General features: G+C 35.9%; 1 long non-coding RNA gene across 2 annotated transcripts in view; it reads left to right on the plus strand.

Annotated features, from left to right (window-relative positions):
* LOC131510796 (uncharacterized) overlaps window positions 1-23,157 on the plus strand; it is a 43,617-nt gene that overhangs the window by 896 nt on the left and 19,564 nt on the right. For both annotated transcript variants that reach the window (XR_009261201.1, XR_009261213.1), the window contains exons 2-3: window positions 6,726-6,802; window positions 7,704-7,897. This is a non-coding gene — a long non-coding RNA (uncharacterized LOC131510796). The remainder of the gene's footprint in view (window positions 1-6,725; window positions 6,803-7,703; window positions 7,898-23,157) is intronic.

Here is a 23,157-nt window from a genome sequence, read left to right on the forward strand (position 1 = left end):
TAATGAGAGGTTTATTATCCAGAGACATAAGTTATATACTGTTGATAAATAATATATACAATTAAAATTCAAATATGAAACTACAGTCAGAGTAGACTCCTGAATTCCTAGACACTCATATCTGGAAAGTCATTCCTGTATAATCAATCTATGCTCCAAAAGTATAAAAGATATTATATCATGGGAAGCATCTTGAAGGGAATAAAAATTATTTACGGCAGCGCTGACCAAAAAAGTATTGCAAAGTTTCCACAGTTTCCTTAAGAAAAATTTGGTCAAAGAATAAAACTTTGTTTTTCTTTAAGATTTTTCTTTAAAATACTAACATAATAATGAGCATTTTAAATCTGTAAGAAGGAGAGGTAATACATAGCATTTCTAAACTCTGTTTGCCAATAGGTCCTGTTTTAAATTATCATCCTGCATTGCTGATATTCTATAAAACATATTGAAAATATTATTGGAGAGATGGAAGTTTAAAAATATTCCATGAATATTCATGTCATCCCTATATATGTACATGCATGTGAACTCTAAGAAATCTATAAACTTCAAATTTTACACAAAGAGGAAACAACTTTAACCCGATTTGAATGACTTAGCCATTTAATTCATTCTTTTAGTCAATCCGTTTGCAACTATTTTTTGAGAGCTAACTCATCCCAAGCCCTATTCTGCATCGCAGAGACTTGTGTAACTCATCCTCAATTAAGAGAATCAAACTTTTAATTCAGTGATAAGGCTTGATAAGGCCTTATCATGATAAGTCATGACAAGGCTTGATATTTTATCTAAAAATATATACTTTTATCTCATTATAAAACTGGTACAAATCTATTATAGAAAAGTGTATCAAATACTGGAAAGTAGAAACAAGGGAAGAGTCACCCATAATTTTACCACACAAAAATGATCATCTTAATTTTTTCATTTATGTATGTATGTGTCTATTTATGTATAAAATATTTGTGATATTATATGCATATTTTTATACCTTTTTTCAATAAGAAACAGAATAATACAAGAGTACAGGATCTGCGATCAAAGTTTCTGGGATCAAAGTTCAAATTCCAACTCTCATGTTCTAATGATGTAAGCTCAAGCAGTTTACCTAACACCTTTCTCTCTTGGTGTTATCCACTATAAAACAGGAATGATAACAGTACTTGCTGTGTTTTGTTAATATGAGAATTAGAAAGTTACATAAATGTTTGGAATAGTGTTTTAAATATAATGAGCTTTCAATATACACTAGCTACTAATTAAATACTAAAATATACTCTTTCTACCACAATATTAACTTTTTGTGAATGTTTTGTTTTTTACTTATATTTTAATTCCAATGTAGTTACCTTACAGTGTTATAGTAGTTTCGTGTGTACAATATAGGGATTCAACAATTCCATACATTTCTCAGGGCTCATTGTGTTAAGTGGACTCTTAAGCCCTTCACCTTTTTCACCCATTGTCCCTCACCACATATTACATTAAATTGATATTATATTAGTGGATAATTAGACTTCTTCCATGCTTTCCTTATTATTAAGAGCACTAGAATAAAAATCTTTCTGTATAAAGAATTTACTTTCTTTTTAATTACTCTTAAAGATACACTATCAGAACAGGAGCTATGGTTCAAAGTGGATGAAGACCTTTAAAGATTTTTTTTAGGAAAGCAAAATGGCCTCCATTAAGGTTGTACCAACTTATGTTTCTTCAAAACTACATAAGCAGATTCTTTTCACAATGCTGAGAATTTTGATCTTCAAACAAAGAGTTACTTGGGTTACCTTGTGGAACAACAATTCTTTGTCAGGCATTAGGGCAGAGAGTGGTTAGAAAAGCAAACCAAATCCGTGGCATCCTGGAAGCTCATCATCTTTTCTTTATTGATTTCTATCAACTCTTCATACTGCATTGTAGCATCTTGAGCCCTGTTTGAGCTATGTTGAATAGTTGCTGAGTGACAGATCACATAAAACTTTTTTTTTATGATGTTTACTATGTATTTACCAATGTGTCCTTTTTTTCTTTTGACTTAAAAAATTCTTCGAGTACTATTTAAACCCCTAAATTCAAAATTCATTATTTTATAACATTTACTTGATTCTTATCTGAATTTAAATTGTGGAAGACCTGAAGTTTAGAGAGAAAGTATATAAAGGTTATTAAAATTATCCATACATGTTATCCAGAAGTAACTGCAACTAGAAATTTGTGCATATATATATATATATATATATATATATATATATATATATATACATGTATTTTACACATATATATATACACACACATAGTGTATACATATCAATATTAAAAATAAAGATAGTATAATTTAATGAGTGGTTCATGTCAATTAAAACATTAAAAGGAATATTGCTAAAAGTTGCCAAATACTGAAAAGACAGTTTTGTTCATGAGAATTTACTCCCACAATTCTGGGTCTATTGTTGTCTTAGGTACTTAAAATCTTGCAAACTGTATTTATTATTATTTTGGATAGAAGATAAACACTTTCTGCTTATGGGATTTACCACCAAACACTAAATGAGCATGTTAATGTATGAAACAAATATTGAGTTGTCAGAGATAGAACAAATATACAGTTGTTATTTGTTTGTATGCTTATCAAGGACTGAAGTTTAGTGACTTTTAATTTTCTTTAATTCTACCTCATATTTGAGAAGCTGACTTTTTCCCCATTTGAATTGAGAAAGATTTTTTTACTAGTTAGAACAAAATATTAAACTTTATCTTAACTATTTATAAACATTTGAGATTCTAATACAACTGGAAAAGTTTTTAGATGATCTGCTGCATTAATATATTCATCAACAAACCAAAATCAGAACATTTGTTGAAATGATGATTTTTCTGAAGACTGGTTCTCTTTTTTCTTTCACTCTTTCATGATGGTTTATTTTAAATATTTTTTTTTTTTTGCTTCCCGGACATACATATGTGAACAAACATCTCCACTGGAAAAAAAATAATGTATATCCATTTCAGCCAAAATTACAGTAGAATTTACCTCAGTAAAAAGCAGGTTTTCCACACACATTTGTTCTTGTTTGGTTCACTCATTTTCAAAAGAAGAAAATGGTAAAGGATAAGAATATTAGGGAGCAAAATTGGATGTAATAATCTGTACAAGTAGCCTTTTTAAGTAGGTAAAATTTTATGAACACTGGAATGAGGTTTCTATAAATATTCATTCATATACATTTATTACAAATACATTAATATGACAAAAGATTTTTATATATCCAAGAATCAATAGCTTAACAGCACATAATTTATAAGAAAAGTTTACTATTATTGTCATTGTTATTCTACTAAGTACATGATCTTTTTTTTTTTAATTTTTTTTAGCGTTTATTTATTTTTGAGACAGAGAGAGACAGAGCATGAGCGAGGGAAGGTCAGAGAGAGAGGGAGACAAAGAATCGGAAGCAGGGTCCAGGCTCTGAGCTGTCAGCACAGAGCCTGACTCGGGGCTCGAACTCAGGGACCTTGAGATCATGACCTGAGCCGAAGTCCGACGCTTAACCGACCAAGCCACCCAGGCGCCCCCATGATCTTTTTATACAACATGAAATTTTGTATATTCAACTTTGAATATTTTCACAAATCCTTTTCTTAGAAAGTTGATAGTTCTGTTATCACAAATAGAAATAAACTGAGGTTGGTGATACAATCACCTTTGTTCCGTATGCTGAATATTTAAGTCAGCACTCCGTAGAAGTTGTGATTTTTTTTAAGAAATATTTTAAGGAAATGTATGAAGGCTCTATGTGCCTAGGAACATCTCAAGGAATATTAAAAATGAAATTTTATCTTCCTTTGTCTTTTTGTATCTTCTGGTAAAACTTCATTAAAATGTATCCAAATTTCAAAAGTAGATTTTATATTTGTATTCCAGACCATACATATTCTTCCTTTTCTCAAAGCTTCTCAAAACGAAGCTGAAATGTGCTAAATGGATTCTGACATATCCTCCTTTATAGATATATAAATTGACAGAAACTGTTAGAAAGATTGGGTTGTAGAATAAATTAATTTTGACAGTGAAAGGATAAAAAGATGCACTCAAGAAATATAGTGATCGTGACACAAGATCTGAATGAGAACTACAACAAAATGTTTTCTTTTTAACTGGAAAAGAAAAAGAGATGTCTAAAATAACCTTATCAAAGTTCCCACAAAGGCTAAAAAAAAAAACATATACCTGAGAATAATGTAGATGAATTTTTTTTTGTAAGTTTATTCTGAGAGAGAGAGAGAGAGAGAGAGAGAGAGAGAGAGAGAGAGAGACAGGGGAGGGGCAGAGAGAGGGAGAGAGAATCCCAAGCAGGCTCCATGCCATCAGCACAGAGCCCAATGCGGGGCTCCAACTCACTGTGAGATCATTACCTGAAGTGAAAAGAAGAGTCAGATGTTTAACTGCCTGACCCACCCAGGCGCCCCATAGATGAATCTTAATTCATAGATACATAGATAGCTCTGCATACAAAATTAAAAGCCTAAAAATATGATATAGGTGGGAAGAGTATTCTTTTTAGAATCCATTACCAGTGCTTTCATTATATTTTTAAAGTTCAGAGATTTTTAGTTCAAGGCAGTCTTTAAACATAAGTGTAATTCCCCTACCTCCCCAAATCCCATTTGGCATTGGGGGATCCCCAGCTGAAGCTATCTATCACTGCATCCAGAGAGCAAAACTACCTTGACATATACTTTCCATTGAACCAGAGCCCACGATCAGCTCTCCTGTTCACAAGAGATGCTATTGTGGAAACTAACTGGCAAATCGCTAAGAACACCGTAGCCACCCACACTCCTCAGTCTAACTCTTACTTAAAAACATGAGTAAGAATTATCAAATATTTGGAGTAAAGATCTAACAACATAAAAGGGACTAAGATGGATTAAAATGAAACATAATACAAATGATAAAAGAATTTTAAAATTCAAATCTGTATTCTCAGCAAGGCTATCTGCAAAAAGGAATAATTATATAACTCAATGAGGGCTATCAGATATTTTAAGATTGATTCCTAAAGGGAAAAAATCCAATAAAATGGCACAAGTGAAGAGGAAATTAATGTTCTGGAAGTTAAAGTACTAACACCAAGTGTTGAACAAATGAGACCTAATAATTACATGTTTTACCTACTTTTTTTTTCCTCAGAGTAATTTGAAAATGTGTAATTAATTATCTTTTCTCAAAATGAAGCTTAGGCACACATAGTTTTCCAGATTTAACTAAGCTCACCCAGTTAACTAAAATTTATTTATATTTTATTTTTACCATTTTAATAAAGAACAACCATAGAATTTAAAGCCATAGAATTTAAAAAGATTTTTTTCTTGGCCTTCCCCTAAGGCATGAATAAAATTTTCTGTAGTCTCTTTCACTCTCTATCTTATCTGAATGACCTACTAGAATTAGATTATATCAGGTCAAGGGTTGTATGGATTGATCTCCAATGGTAGGGTCAATTTCTGGATTCACAAATATCTCCATGACTTTATTCTCATCTCTCTCCAGCCTATTATACCAGCAGACTCACACTGAGCAGGGATACTGTAACCTCCCTCTAGGGGATTACTGTGACACAAACATTTATCCCCCATGAAATCTGGGGTAATCTTTTAGGTTGTATAAAAAGTTAACTAAATTTTAAAATGAAGCAGTGAAACTTGATTAAGTTACTCTCTTTACTACTTCACCATTATGCCTTTTCTGAAAACAACAAGGATAGGTTCCAAAAACATCTAAAATCTACACATCGGAAATTCCAGAAAGAATAGAATTAAATAATCAAAAATAAAATAAAATTCGTCATTTCTAAAAAAAAAAAAAATCACAAACTTCCTCATGGAATGAGCCCTTCAAGAACCAACCAGGACTTTTTTTTTTTTTTTTTAAATACACACACCTAAATCTTTTAGATGAAAGTTCAAAGTTTGAAGAAAGTGAGAGAATTTTAAATTCTACAGAGAAGTGAAAAACGTATCCTATATTACAGGTAAAAATGTCTGGAAACACCAGAGACTGGTGGCGCTCGAATAAATTTAGCAGGGTTTACTATTCTGAAGATGACTGAGAAGCTGAAGAACTGACAAGAACTTTTGAAAATCTCATAGAGCTGGGAGACCTAAAATAGTCTGAAGATTATCAGGGAAGAGGGGACCAGAGCAGGTGTTTGTTTATTTGTTTTTTTCTTTGAAATACAAGAGATCCTCAAAGGCCAAACTCTAAGAATAACAATGTATCAGATGCAGTACAGCTGTGGGGTGCCTGGGTGGCTCAGTAGGTTGAGTGGTTGAACATCACTCTTGATCTTGGTTCCCGGTCACGATCTCATGGTTCATGAGATTGAGCCTCATGTGGGGCTTTATCACTGACAGTGTGGGGCTTCCTTGGATTCTCTCTCTCCCTCTCTCCCTACCCCTGCCCTGCTTACTCTTGCACTCTTTCTCTCAAAATAAATAAATAAACATTAAAAAAAAAAGAAAAAGAAAAAGAAAAAGAAACAATGCAGCTGTTACAAGGACTGAATGCTGCCATGGGTTCAATCCCTGATTGAATTAAAATTGATCTATCCCTAGCCTCACTACCTGACTAAAGCAAATGTAAATTATTTCCAATGAATAACATCATCCTGAGTGTCAAATTAATTCTTACAATTTTTCCATCTATAATGTCTATTATTCAGTAAAAGAAATGAGCAGTTATGAAAAAGGACAAGAATTACTCAAGCAGCAACACAAAAAAGATCAAACAGATTCACAGGTAAGCTGTACATTAGAGTTATCACACAGAGGCTTTAAACTTGCTATAATTAGGGAGACAAACCATAAGAGACTTAAATACAGAGAGCAAGCTGAGGGTTGCTGGTGGGGTGTTGGGTGGGGGGGTGGGCTAAATGGGTGATGGGCATTAAGGAAGGCACTCTTTGGGATTAGCACTGGGTGTCATATGTAAGTGATGAATCACTAAATTCTACTCTTGAAACCATTAGTACACTATATGTTAACTAACTTGGATTTAAGTAAAAAAAAAAATAATAATAAATAAATAAATAAAATAAAATAAAATAAAATAAAATAAAATAAAATAAACAATTAAAGACCAAGCCTCATTCATTTTTGTTAACACCAACACTTGTTATGGATTTGATAGACAGTATACAGTTAACAAATGCTTGTTGTCTAAATAAAAAAATAAATGCTAAAATTAATATATTCAGGAATACAAATAAGATGCAGAATTTAGGGGCGCCTGGGTGGCTCAGTCGGTTAAGCGTCCGACTTCAGCTCAGGTCACGATCTCACGGTATGTGAGTTCGAGCCCCGCGTCGGGCTCTGTGCTGACTGCTCAGAGCCTGGAGCCTGTTTGAGATTCTGTGTCTCCCTCTCTCTCTGACCCTCCCCGGTTCATGCTCTGTCTCTGTCTCAAAAATAAATAAACGTTAAAAAAAAATTAAAAAATAAATAAATAAATAAATAAATAAATAAAGATGCAGAATTTAGAGTCGACAAAAACTATATTTTTAAATTCTAAAAATCAAGTGGAAATGAAAATGTAATTAAGAACCTAGTACATGTGTGCTTAAGAGCAGATCAGATACAGCTAAAGAGTTAATTATTAATCTTGAAAATTATTAATCTTGAATTATTAATTTTGAAAATAGTTCAGGAAAAAAAAAATCCAGACTGAAGTTCCAAGATTCACAGTACTGGCATCCCAGAATGAGAAAAAAAGACAGAACGAGGCAATGGAATATTTAAAGAGACGAGAGCAGAGAATTTTCCAAAACTGAGGAAAGAAATCAAGCCACAGATCTAAGAAATTCCAGGTGACTGTACCTCCCTAGCAAGATGACATGTGAGAGTATATGTCATGTGATACTACTGAGAGCACAGCTCTCTCCCTCCCGCATTAATGAAGCATTTCTACATGAAGCCTTAGCTGGATAAATGTGTTGCAGACTTCTCACCTGGGCCAGTTCATCTCATTAATCTCAGAGGCAGACGTATAATGCATTCTATGATGCTGGCAAACAGTAACCTCTACACAAAATACCTTTTAAAATTCCCAAAGAAACGAAAACTAAAACAATATCTCATATTTCACACCCAGCCTCCCCAGGCCAACTTGGCCTGATCCAAATACTTTCTTGAACTCAGTATTGGATAATGGGAACAGAGGTCTGTTTCTTTGACAATTCAGGATTCATCAGACCTTATCTTAACAGTTGCCTACAAGTGAATGAGAATCAGGCTGATTCATAGCTCTCATTTTTCCCATCCATCTCTTTGTATCTGGACTTACATATCTCCTTTCTATGTTAACAACTGGTAAATGCTCATAAGTTAAATCCTTTTTCTGAAAAGTTCAACTTTAATCCTGTATTCTGTTTTCTATTCATGCTTTTTAAATTCTCCAATTTAAAATATCTACTCCTCTTCTCTTTTTAATATCCCTTACACAGTTTTCTCTATCCTTTTCAAATTTCCTCTGTTAAGTTGTTTTTGCTGTATCACTTGCATATAATAGACAGATGCTTTTTCCATGCTTGTGAACCTTGTTACTTTCAGTGAGAATTTAATGCATTTGCATGTATAGTTTGGACTATTACCGATTATAACTAAATATAAACTAGATTTTATTGTTTCCATGATTGCTTTTGTTTGGTTGTTTACTTTTCTGTTGAGGTCACTTTCAAGGTTACTAAGCATTTTCTTTTTACTGTACATATTTTTTGGAAGAGTAAACTCTATCCTGACCTTAATTTGACTACTTTTGTTATAGACAGAACCACTTGGTTTTCTAATTTATCTGGAACCTATATAAAAATCTCTCTCAAAGCTATAGTCACAAGGTTCATTTTGTAGGTTTAGACAGATTTCCTGTTGAGCTTAGGGGTTTGAGTTTAAGCGGCAAGGACTGTGAATTTGGTGTGAAATTTGTATTTTCCTTTATTTTAAGGAACGTGCCAGAGTGCACTCTGCCTAACAAGTACCCACCTTATTTTTATGTGGATGCCCTAGGGTTCTGCTTCGTTTCCCAATCAAGGGTGAGCTGTTGAGGCTTCATTTCAAATAGAAATAATCTATCCAAGGGACTTACTTTATAATTTTTTATCTTTCCTACAGCCAAAGGAAGGAGAAACAATAAGCAAAACTTACAGGTTTTGACCAATATTGTTATTATTCAAAATAAATAGAGAATATCATTTGAGATTGCCTCTTACCACCAATGTTTTTTTTTTAAGTTCTATCCCTGTTTATTTTTCTTTTTACATTTTGTTTTGAATGAGCATTATCTAGATTATCTTATGGATTCCTAGTAGTCAGATAAATATAAAATGGCAAATTCTTCCATTTTCCCCCCAAGTATCTGGTGATTAATGATTTATCTACAGTGGTAATAAAGGGCTTTTAATCTAGAGTTATAGTCTGTATCTTTTCTCCTCTCCCAATTAACTCCAAGTTATCTCATTAATTTCTTCTTCAATCCCTCTAGTTACAACCTGTCTCTTTTGATAGTATTAACTTACTTGATCTTTAATCTCTTCTGAAGTAGCCTGTTCTTCTTCAGTTCATATTATCTCTTTTAACATGTACCTCTTTATCCTTCCTGTGGTCAAGTGCTTTTTTCTAGAAACCTGTCTATAGCTTTTCATAGACTTGGTATTCTTCTCTAAGAGGCTGGGAGTAAGCTGCAGAGAATTTAAAACTGTGATCAGAATCCCTTGTAGATAAATCCAGTCATATGTATAAAAAGAAATGAAGAGCTGACTTAGCTACATGAAGTGTCATCAAGGTGATGAGGGTGATGATAAATAGCAGACACGGTGGTGGCTCCACTGGCAGGATAGCTTAGATAAAAATAAGGCAATAGCAACAGTGGTGGTGTTTTGATGATAGCTATACTGATAACTATGTTAAGAATACCAGCAAAAGTAAGTGGTAAGTTGCAATAATGAGGGCAGTTATAGTGCTATTTTGAGAGACAGTGATGGTGGTGATGGCAGAGGTGGTAGTCGTAGGGTGAGTGATGGATCTCGTCTCCTGAAAAATGTTTCCCTAGCTCTCAGTCTACAGCTATCCTGCCTGAGGCCCTTTCCCTAGTTATGCTATCACTAATGTCTGGGAGTAAGGAGACTCACCAGCCTTGTTCTACAAGGGATAAAAGGTTACTATCTAACCTCATTGTTACAGCTAAAGAAAGAAAGATGCACCCCTAGATTTTATAGAGAAGCTGGAAGGCATTAGTCTATAACAAGAATTACATATGTAAATTTATAAAGTAATAAATCCATTTTCTTAGCTACAGTATCGGGATGTTAATAATATTTCCTCATCTAATTGTGAGGTTAAGGTGAGACAATACCATCTGTCAAACACATAATAGCTTTCTAATGGCTTTTGAAAACATTTTTTTTTTCCTTTCTTTTCTGTTTCCTTAAAACTTATAGTCCAACCTGGTATGCAAACTGTTACTTCAGTTTGAAAAGGAGGCTCCCATATGAAAAAAACAAAAAAAAAACAAAAAAAAAAACAGTTCCAGGTTTTAATGAAATTGGTTCACGAATTAATTTTCAAAACACACGATTCTAGAGAGGGAATTGGCAGGATCTAGTTTAAACAACTGGGTAGGAGATTTGTCCCACATGTCAGGAATAAGTTTCCCAGACATGTCCCCTCAAAACCCTTATGTTATGGTTTATTTTATAAGAGCTCAAGTAGAAGAAAAAAAAAGTCTATTGTATTTTGTTTGGGCCATGATAGGGAGCACAGAGCTTATGACAACAGACAACACAGATATAGGTAAGAATGCTCAGGTTAGAAGCCACAGCATCACAAAAACACAGAACATTTTCCTTTAATGAGTGTCTAGGATTACACATTTTGCAGAGAGTACTAAAGGAGAGACATCTTCAAAAACAATCCACAACAATGTACTGAAGGCAAACTTTTACCAGTTGCAAATCCAAAAGCTATGATATTTCTTCTTCCAGAAAAAGACAAGTTTGGCCTCCACTTCCCTTCAATTCATCACCTTGAAGCTAGAGCCATCTTTTCAAAAGAAACATCTGATTATTCCATCTCTCTGCTTTTGAATTTTTTGATGGATACTCAATATTCTTAGAATAAAGGCAAGGTTCTTTGTCATGGTCCCAAGGTCCAGCATGGTTTTGATCTAACCTATCAACAACCTCACTCTCACTTCACATCATGCTCTGCCTTGCTGATCCCACTTCAACTGCTTCGTCTTTGTTCACTGCCACACAGACAATTCATCCCCACAGCCTGGAATATTCACATCTTCCTAAGAATCTTTGTTCACACTAGAGTGCAATGGACCATCACCTCAGGGAAGCCTCCCCTGAAATTCCTTACCTAAAGCCAAGTCATCCTCTTTGTGACTCTCATGACTCTTTTCCATGTTATTTACTGTAGTAATTCCCATTTGTTTAAAATATGATTTGAATAATATCTTTTGTTTCCAAATTAAATTTCAACCTCTGTGAGGGCAGGGATTGTGGCTGTTTTTTTTCTTTTCACTCAGGTTCCTGATACCCTCCATACTAAGACACACAGTAAGTATGCATCTTCTATTCCAAATGACCTTCCCTATCACATTAGGTGGGGTGAAACCACGAGTCACATAGGAAGTCATTAAAGCCCAAGGAAAGAGGAATTAAAACCTTCATTGTAAGGGCTAAATTTCCTCACCATTTTTTTGTTAAAGAAGAAATAAAGTATATGTATATGCATAATGTAACATCTAGAATTGATAACCAAATATATTTATAATTATACTAAGAAAGATATTAGTATTTATATTTATTTATATTATTATATATTTATTTATATATTTATATTATTTATTTTTATTTATATTAATTTTTATATATTTATATTATTTATATTATTATATTTAAATTCTTTTTTCTGACATATAAGGTCTGTGAGTCTAAAAGAAATTTGATTGCTATATCCAATATATCTATGTGTTTCCATAAAAAATGTCTACCCATGACAGATCTGGCACTCTTTAATTTTTTTTTTTAATATTTATTTTTGAGAGAGACAGAGCATGAGAGGGGGAGAGGCAGAGAGAAAGGGAGACATAGAATCTGAAGGAGGTTCCAGGCTTTGAGCTGTCAGCCCACAGCCCAACTTGGGGCTCAAACTCATGAACTGCGAGATCATGACCTAAGCTGAAGTCGGACGCTTAACCAACTGAGCTACCCAGGCACCCCCAGATCTGGTATTCGAAACAAAATATTACCATCAAGTTTCGGTTTCCCAAAAAAGATGAAAATGAGATAAATAATACTCCTTGAAGAATATTACTTCTCAAGCAGGAATTCTTTATAGATGGGCATAGTTTCTATGTTTGACTGACGATATGGCTTTTTTACATACAATATTATGACACAATTAATGTTGCTTATCTACACTCACAGTGTTTTTTTAGAAGAAACTATGAATCCCATTCTCACTAACTCCTCGTCCTACCCATCTTACTCAATGTTATGGCTGAAGTTCTAAACATCAGACAGAGACCACACATAGATGACTTCAAGGGTCATTGCTAGGGGAAGTGGAGATCCATGAACATGTCAAATCCAGGCAAAATATATATAAATAACAAGCAGTATATAGTTCCAATACTTATGTATCCCTCACTCATGCTAGAAGCTAGGGGTTAAGTGCATAAAGCCCTCAAAAATGGCACAAGTCATCAGTCTGGTAAATTTATGTTTCTAATTGCCACTATTAATGTAAACTCACCCACACATTCATATTTTATTCATTCCTCTCTACTATGTTCAGATCACTAAGAACTTATTTTCTTCCTTGTATCTGAGAGACCTGCACTAATTTTCTGCAATGGAACCTGGATTATGTTATAAGGAAGGTTCAGAGCTCATCAGAGTTCAGGATCAAACCCACCACCTGGTCTACTATGTAGGGTTTTTGCCTGGAGGAATCAATGGTAATGGCAATCTAACTGCTAATTCAAGAATGCTCCTGAATATATTACTCTAATGGTTAAAATGATGAAAACCTAGACTTATGGGAGATGTAAAAACAGGTCCTTATCAGCTCCATCTTCAACCAAAGGTAAATGCACAGGTCCCTGCTAAAACCACCATACATAGGCTCCAATACATCAAGGTATCTGGCGAGTCTCTGCCTCCTATATCCCATTCTTAACCAGTTTTATGTTGATTATGCCTCCATTATCCCTTATCCTGAGATATACTGCAGGGCTCACAACATTCAGACAGATACTTCATTGTCACTATCCACTGTGCTTTCAATCTGAATTTAACCTCCAACATGGGCTTCTGGATTATTCTAGGCTCCCTGTCTTAAAACTCACCTGCCAGTCTCACAGCTCACATGCCTTGCCTACTTGCCTTACTGAGTCCAGAGTCTTTAGCTTTACTTCTTTGGAAGAAGGTTTGGCAAAAAATACAATGGATGGATTTATAAATCTCCTGGGCCAACAAATGTTAGTGGAGAGAAAAACCAGTACGTCTCATAGGAGTTTTTTTATCTCTACCAAAGAATGTCAAATTTAAGACTTCTGTTGTATAGCTGCTTTATTGCAGTTTCCTGTGTCAGCACTCCAGCTGATAGGAGGCAAGTCATGTCTAGACCAGTCAAGCTTGAGTGTATTAGCCTCAACAGCAGCTTATATGTAGCTACCTTCTCTCTCTAACTTCTTCCCAACATCCACCAGGTTGACATATAAAAAGATGTTTACCTTATTATTTACCAAAACAGGAAAGCATCTAAAAGCTAAAATAAACTGCACTAGAAAATGTGAAAAAGGAGAATGGTTAGATCACAGTTTTTTTTCTTTTTTTTAATGTGTACTCAAAAGAAAGATTTGCTCTCCAAAATCAATTTCTGCCCACTCTGATTCTTGTGTGAGTGTTTTGACAAAAGCTTTGAAGAAGCCTTAAGAGGTAGGAATCAATATTGAGATTACACTAACTGGCCTATAAACAATTCTTGCCTTTGCAGCCAAAAGCTCAGGATAAAAGCCACATAAAGAGGTCATATTTAACTGATTTTTATATGAGAAGCAATAGACAGAGTTGGGACACATGAAATCTGCTTTTTTTCTGCTAGATATTTGATTTCTAAATCCTCACTTATCATATATTGAGGAAAAGCTGACAAGAGTTTTAGATTGTATATGGAAAACTATAAAGTTTATACCTTGGATATTTCCTTATTTAACACATATAAATAACTGTTGATAGCTAAATTTAGATATTTGGGTAAAAAAATCTCCCCATGACAGGCCACCTGTTTTAATATCCTTCCTATAAACATGTGAGGCAAGATGTCATAATGGCTCTATAAACTGGGCACTAGCAACCCAGACAGCTAGTTAGTTAGTCCCAAAATGACTTAGAAGAGCCTTCAGCAAAGTTATATGTGAGCCTCTGCATCATAGACAACTACTCACCCTTTTCTAAGGCCTGGCCTTCCTCTCTATCAGCAGCCACCTCCTTTGGATATCCAGACCTTCGTTAATTTTCCAATGGTAAGAACATTTAAAAACTAGAGGGACTGATGGGCTGTTTGTTTGAGAACAGACTAATTCATGGAATCACAGTAGAGGTGAAACACAAGGCCACAGGAACCAGGAACCAGAGCAAATACGGTGGCAGATATTTATAGACTGTCCCTTTAGATTGCTGCCTGTGAATGGCCAACTGGAACTACAAGCCAGCCCTCATCCTTTGAGGAGGGTGAGAGAGCAGTAGGTAATAGACTGAAAAACCACACTGGAGTAGGGGCTCCTGGGTGGCTCAGTCGGTTAAGCATCCAACTCTTGGTCTCAGCTCAGGTCATGATCTCATGGTTTCATGAGTTTGAGCCCTGCATTGGACTCTGTGGTGACAGCACAGAAACTGGTTGGGATTCTCTCTCTCCCTCTCTCTCTGCTTCTCCCCTGTTCACACCTTCTCTGTCTCTCTCAAAAATAAGTAAACTAAGAAAGAAAGAAAGAAAGAAAGAAAGAAAGAAAGAAAGAAAGAAAGAAAGAAAGAAAGAAAGAAAGAAAGAAAGAAAGAAAGAAAGAAAGAAAGAAAGAAAGAAAGAAAGAAAGAAAGAAAGAAAGAAAGAAAGAAAGAAAGAAAGAAAGAAAGAAAGAAAGAAAGAAAGAAAGAAAGAAAAAGACCGACCACACTGAAGTACCAAAGAAAGAAGAGCTCCCAATGGAAGAGATGCTGGTAAGGCAAACAGAAACAATGTCAACACAGTGCTCCAGAATCCAAGGAGTGTTTTAAAAAGAGAAAACTGAACCAACATTTATCCCACTTGTGCTCAATTTTATACCTATAACTTCATTAGGTAAAAGTAAACTCCCTCCTCAAAAGCCGATTTCCAAGTAAGTCAAAATACCACTACCACCTGTAGCACTGTCATTTAAAAATGTTAATGCTAGGATTCTAGCAACATTATAGTATCACTTTTAAAAGCATAAGAAACTCCACAATATGCATTCAAATAACATGTTTTTTAATGAGATGAAGTGCATCCATTTTATTTCAAAAGATGAGTCATGTAAGAATGATTCAAGATAGCATCTATCACATGCAGACCCTATCAGGCATATAAAAAGGCATAAAAAGTCTTACTCTGGGCATTCTAGCAGATTTAGGTGAAGTGAAATAAAATTTCTAGGTTCCCCAACAAAGGCTTATTTATACTGAATTTCACCGTAGTGGGCCCAGTCTCCTTCTAGAACAGCCCCTGGTAATTTTAATAGGCTTTCCCTGATCACTCTGATCTCCCCTGTTTTTAAGCATCAAAAGCTTAAGTTATTATAATTTCAATTTATTTTTGTTAATTATTATTAGTTTCATAAGATAGAGTAAAATGATAAGGTAGTATGAAAAGATAAAATTTAGCATAAAATTATATACCTGGACTATAAGAAACAAAAGATTAATGTTTTTATCATCTATTCAGGACATTAAATTTGAGGGAAAAAGTACTGATAGCCTTAAAGTTCTATTTCCCTATTCTTCTTAAATTGTACTTTCTTGGGGTGCCTACGTGGCTCAGTTGGTTAAGTGTCCTACTTTTGATTTCATCTCAGATCATGATCTCATGGTTTGTGGGTTCAAGTCCCATATCAGGCTCTGTGCTGACAGCTCAGAACCTGGAGCCTGCTTCAGATTCTGTGTGTGTGTCTCTCTCTGCTCCTCCCCTGATGCTCTGTCTCACTCACTCTCAAAAATAAATAAACATTTAAAAAAATTTTTTAAGTGCACTTTCTTTAGAGTCTTAATTTTTATTCACTCTTACAAAGTGAATTGAACACCCAAATGCTCAATCTTGATGAATAAGAAATGAGCTATATGGTGAGTGAAACTTTTTCATTGTTGTTGATCACTCCCAGAATTTAAAAAATTTTAAATAGAATTCTTTTTAGCCAATTGCAAATGCCTGTGTTTCTTCAGTCACTGAACTGCAAAGAGATAAATCCGAAGAAAGTGGTATCCTACTTTTTTGCACCAAGCATCACCTTTCAGTAGCCCCAACTCAAAACCAAATTTTCCCAAGAAATCTTAGCAACACTTCTCTTAAGAATAAAAGGAAAATCTGGGGGCACCTGGGTGGCTCACGATTGAGCATCCTCCTCTTGATTTTGGTTCAGGTCATGATCCCAGGGTTGTGGGATTGAGCCCATGTCAGGCTCCAAGTTAGCATGCTTGAGATTTGTTTTCTTCCTTTCTCTCTCTCTCTCTCTCTCTCTCTCTCTCTCTCTCTCTCTCTCTCTCTCTCTCTCTCTCTCTCTGCTTCTGCTCCCCTCTTCTACTTGCTCTCTGTCTCTAGAATAATTAAAAAAAAACTTTTAAATAAACAAAGAATAAAAGACAAATCTAATATTTATAACTAGAAAAAAAAGCAAATTTGTTTTGTTTTCAGTTAGCTAGACATAGAAAAAATCCTTGTTTCTTCTTAGATGCCTGACAGGTTGAAAACTAGTTCAGTGAAAGAGACATATAAGAAAGAGCAAATGCCATTACTTTCTCATATCTTGACAAAACAATGGGATTTTCCCCACCAAAAATATGGCTTAAGTATGCTGAGCAAGGTGATTTTATTGACAATGCTACCAGTTATCCTATTCAAAACATGCCTTACTTGCCTGAGTACTTTAACATAGTTTAAAATCTATGGACTTTTTGTTGTTGTTGTTGCTGTTGTTGTTGTTGTTGTTGTTGTTGTTACACAAAGGTTTTCTTTGCTTTCATGCACATCTGCCAGCAGTCTTTCTAACATATTTAAGAAACCCATAGCCATAATTCCAAAGACATTCTAGAAGCATATTTTCCATCTGCTTATTCTATCCAATATCAAAAAAGAGATACTAATGAAATATAAACTAATCACTTTAAGCAGCTCCTTTGTAAAACATAATAATCTTTTCAATAATCATATTAATTTCTACCCTAAAATCTGTATGTGTTAATTTTTAATAAATTATTAAAGGAATACCTTCATGATAATGCTTTTTACTGGCATACCTAGTTTATCAAGCAACTTTTTTGCTAACCTGCTAAATAGTTGCAAAGATTTTATTAATATTACCCCTTATCCTTGATCTGATTTTTTTATTTCCATTCTATGAAACTATTATGTTCTAAGAAATACTACAGTTTGAGCAATAATTCCGGTTAGAAGAAGTGAGGAAAAACAGGAAGAAAAATTTTGTGGTCACGGCCTATATTTACACATCATTACAACATATTACAAGAAAATGTCAAAATGTTTATCGTTCTAGGGGGACCTGAGTGGCTCAGTCAGTTAAGCGTCACACTTTGGCTCAGGTCATGATCTCACCTTCTGTGAGTTCAAGGCCCCGCATCGGGCTCTGTGCTGACAGCTCAGCTCAGAGCCTGGAGCCTGCTTCAGATTCTGTGTCTCCCTCTCTCTGCTCCTCCCCTGCTTGTACTCTGTCTCTCTCTCTCTCAAAAAATAAACATTAAAAAAAAAAGTTTAAAAAACGTTCATCATTCTAGACAGCAATAAGGAACAAAACTTTTCTCAATAGCAAACTTACAGCAGGATTTCTACTGCCTTTAGACCATACTGCAATAAAAAAAAAATTATTCTTTAGCAATAACTCATAAATTGCCTAATAAGCCTGTTAATTTAATCATTATTAGCTGATTCAGCAAAGAAATCTTTATTGAGGGCATGTGATGTATCAACACTAGAATGAAACATCCTCAACATTACTGTCTTACCTGGGAGAAAGACAAATTATGACAATATGCATGATAAATAAAATAAGTGAAAAATCAATGAGGCACAAAATTAGGCCACAGAATGGAGAAATTACCTCTACCAACAACAAAGAAGTCTTCACAGAAGAGGAAATCACTCATCTCTTAATAATTAGGGTTTACAGGGCAGAAAAATAATAAACAATAAGTGCACTCAATGCAGAGAAAATACTATGTGCCATAGCACATAACAGGAGATCACTATCACCTCCATGTAAGGTGAGTTGGGTGAAACTGCAGGAGATAATGGTGAAGAAGGAAAGGCTGTATCAAGAAGATCTTCACAACACAAAATTAATTCATTAATTTAATAGACCTGTTTTAGAGGTAGGAGGACTTAAAGGAATTTCATAAGAGGAATGATGATATATCATAGCGAAATTTTAGCTTGGATATGATCACAGCACCAGCCCCCTCCCCATTCATACAGAACTTACGCATGACTCACTGTCCTCCTCTCCATCATTACTCTTTGGGAGCTTAAGCATCAGAATGGCTCAAATAACACCCTAAACTTTTGGACCTTTGAACTCGTCATATTCAAAATTTTGCAACCTCAGCCACACAAGCCCAAAAACTACATTACCGATAACTGGGCTGCCTCTGATTTCTTAATTTCTCATTCCCTAAATAGCACCACCAAGCACCCTGCTTTCCTCATCTAGTAGTATTTCTTCAGTCAATACTTTGACCACAAAACTCCAAATCTATGGACTTTCATAAGTTTTCACCATGTCACCATGTTCTTACCTTCACTTGTTTTCATGACTAGTTTAAATTCCATGCTATGATGGCGAATATGATATGCCAATGACTGGGGCAGGAGGTGCTCCTATATTTGGATTACCATTATTTCTGGTTATGTCTGTGAGAATGTTTCCAGATGAGATTACTATTAGCATCAATAGATTACAAAAGCATATGACCCTCTACAATATAAGTGAGCATCATTTAGTCCATTTAGGGTCTGAATATTGAAAAACAAAAAAAGTGGTAAAAGGAAGAATTTAGTCTCTTAGCCTGACTGCTGAGCTGGAACACTGGTCTTTTTCTGACAGGTGATCTTGGCTGTCAGGCCTTTTGACTCAGACTAGAACTGCATTATTCATTTTTCTGGTTGTTTAGCTCACATTCAGCCTCCATAATCATGTGAGCCAATCCTCCATACATACATCTCTCTCTCTCTCTCTCTCTCTCTCTCTCTCTCTCTATGTATGTATATATATATATACATATATATATATATACATATATATATGTATATATATATATCTGTAGGAGGAGATAATGTATGTGTATGTGTATGTGTGTGTATATGCATAAAATTTCCTATTGTTCTGTTTCTCTGCAGAACCTGACTAATCTAATGCATAAGGTTAATCATTATATCATTCTCTTTAAAACATCCCCCACTCTCCAATATTCCATCCATGCACAAACTAAACTTATGAGAGCCCAATTTTCTTACCTTTCCAAGGATGATTCTCAGCAGTTCAATGTTCTTTTATAAAATACAAATATACATTCATTATTTGCCTTTTAAACACAACTATCTATTTAGCTTATCATAAGCCAGACACTGTCCTAGACCTGAGAGATAGAGAAATAAGCAAGACCAAAGTCATGTTCTGTTGGCTTTTTCATTCTAACAAATTAAATCGATTTGATTTCGCAGATGAAAAGTAAATACATAAAGCAATTTTAGTTAGTAATAAACATATAAAAATTCAAAGCAAGATAAGTAGTTAGAGAATACGAGGTGAAGCAAGTTGATTTTGGTCATCAAGGGAGGTCTCTCTGAAGAGGAGAAATTAGAGCTAAGAATTAAATAAAGTAGGAACAGGGGATTCTGGGAAGATGGTGGCGTAGGAGGACGCTGGGCTCATGCGCCACCTGCTGATCACTTACATTCCACCTACACCTGCCTGAATAACCCAGAAAACCACCAGAAGACTAGCAGAATGGAGTCTCCGGAGCCAAGCGCAGACGAGAGGCCCACGGAAGAGGGTAGGAAGGGCAGAGAGGCAGTGCACGCTCCACGGACTGGCTGGAGGGAGCCCGGCGGAGGGGCGGCCCGCCGGCCAAGCAGACCCCCCCGAGTTTGGCTTGCAAAAGCATAGGGGCCAGACGGAGTGTGTTCCGACAGCAAGAGGGACTTGACATCTGGAAGGTTATGAGCTAACAGCTCTGCTCGGAGAACGGGAGGGCTGGAGGACAATGGGAGGGAGAGTTGTTGAGCCCCAGACCACAGAACTCAGCTTGGCGGGGAACAAAGGCACTCGCCAGCGCCATCTCCCTCGCCCATCCCCAGCCCAAATCCCAAAGGAAACCGGTTCCTGACAGGGAATTTGCTTGCACCAGGCAAACACCCAAAGCTGTGCTTCTGCGGATCCATCCCTCCGGTGGGTCTGACTCCCTCCTAGTGCTGCAGGGTCCCTCCCAAAGCGGATCTCCGAAGGAAAAGCGAGCTGAGCCTGGCCTCCCACCTCTGTGCACCTTTCCCATCCACCCCAGCTAATACGCCAGATCCCCAGCACCACAAGCCTGGCAGAGTGCAAGTAGCCCAGACGGGCCAGCCACCCCACAGTGAATCCCGCCCCTAGGAGAGGGGAAGAGAAGGCACACACCAGTCTGACTGTGGCCCCAGCGGTGGGCTGGGGGCAGACATCAGGTCAGACTGTGGCCCCGCCCACCAACTCCAGTCATACACCACAGCACAGGGGAAGTGCCCCGCAGTCCCGCACCACTCCAGGGACTATCCAAAATGACAAAATGGAAGAATTCCCCTCAGAAAAAAGGTCCAGGAAATAACAACAGCAAACGAACTGATCAAAAAGGATTTAAACAATATAACAGAAAGTGAATTTAGAATAATAGTCATAAAATTAATCTCTGGGCTTGAAAACAGTATAAAGGACAGCAGAGAATCTCTTGCTACAGAGATCAAGGGACTAAGGAACAGCCAGGAGAAGCTAAAAAATGCTATCAACGAGCTGCAAAATAAAATGCTCGGATTGAAGAGGCAGAGGAGAGAATAGGTGAACTAGAAGATAAAATTATGGAAAAAGAAGAAGCTGAGAAAAAGAGAGATAAAAAAATCCAGGAGTATGAGGGGAAAATTAGAGAACTAAGTGATGCACTAAAGAGAAATAATCTACGAATAATTGGTATTCCAGAGGAGGAAGAGAGAGGGAAAGGTGCTGAAGGGGTACTTGAAGAAATAATAGCTGAGAACTTCCGGACCTGGGGAAGGAAAAAGGCATTGAAATCCAAGAGGCACAGAGAATTCCCTTCAGACATAACTTGAATCGATCTTCTGGCACGACATATCATAGTGAAACTGGCAAAATACAAGGATAAAGAGAAAATTCTGAAAGCAGCTAGAGATAAACATGCTCTAACATATAAAGGGAGACCTATAAGACTCGTGACCAATCTCTCTACTGAAACTTGGCAGGCCAGAAAGGAATGGCAGGAGATCTTCAATGTGATGAACAGAAAAAATATGCGGCTGAGAATCCTTTATCCAGCAAATCTGACATTTAGAATAGAAGGAGAGATAAAAGTCTTCCCAAACAAACAAAAACTGAAGGAATTCGTCACCACTAAACCAGCCCTACAAGAGATCCTAAGGGGGATCCTGTGAGACAAAGTACCAGAGACATCGCTACAAGCATGAAACCTACAGACATCACAATGACTCTAAACCCATATCTTTCTATAATAACACTGAATGTAAATGGACTAAATGCGCCACCCAAAAGACATAGGGTATCAGAATGGATTAAAAAAAAAAGACATCTATTTGCTGTCTACAAGAGACTCATTTTAGACCTGAGGACACCTTCAGATTGAGAGTGAGGGGATGGAGAACCATTTATCACTGTAACAAGAGATGAAGAAGGGCATTATATAATAATCACAGGGTCTATCCATCAGAAAGAACTAACAATTATAAATGTCTATGTGCCGAATACAGGAGCCCCCAAATATATAAAACAATTACTCACAAACATAAGCAACCTTACTGATAAGAATGTGGTAATTGCAGGGGACTGTAACACTCCACTCACAGAAATGGATAGATCATCTAGACACATGGTCAATAAAGAAACAAGGGCCCTGAATGATACATTGGATCAGATGGACTTGACAGATATATTTAGAACTCTGCATCCCGAAGCTACAGAATATACTTTCTTCTCGAGTGCACATGGAACATTCTCCAAGATAGATCACATACTGGGTCACAAAACAGCCCTTCATAAGTATACAAGAACTGAAATCATACCATGCATAGTTTCAGACCACAATGCTATGAAGCTTGAAATCAACCACAGGAAAAAGTCTGGAAAACCTCCAAAAGCATGGAGGTTAAAGAACACCCTACTAAAGAATGAATGGGTCAACCAGGCAATTAGAGAAGATATTAAAAAATAAATGAAAACAAATGAAAATGAAAATACAACAACCCAAATGCTTTGGGATGCAGCGAAGGCAGTCCTGAGAGGAAAATACATTGCAATCCAGGCCTATCTCAAGAAACAAGAAAAATCCCAAATACAAAATATAACAGCACACCTAAAGGAAATAGAAGCACAACAGCAAAGACAGCCAAAATCCAGCAGAAGAGAAATAATACAGATCAGAGTAGAAATAAACAATATAGAATCTAAAAAAACTGTAGAGCAGATCAACGAAACCAAGAGTTGGTTTTTTGAAAAAATACACAAAATTGACAAACCTCTAGCCAGGCTTCTCAAAAAGAAAAGGGAGATGACCCAAAGAGATAAAATCATGAATG

This window comes from Neofelis nebulosa, chromosome 1 (assembly GCF_028018385.1).
Source record: "Neofelis nebulosa isolate mNeoNeb1 chromosome 1, mNeoNeb1.pri, whole genome shotgun sequence".
Classification (NCBI taxonomy): domain Eukaryota; kingdom Metazoa; phylum Chordata; class Mammalia; order Carnivora; family Felidae; genus Neofelis; species Neofelis nebulosa.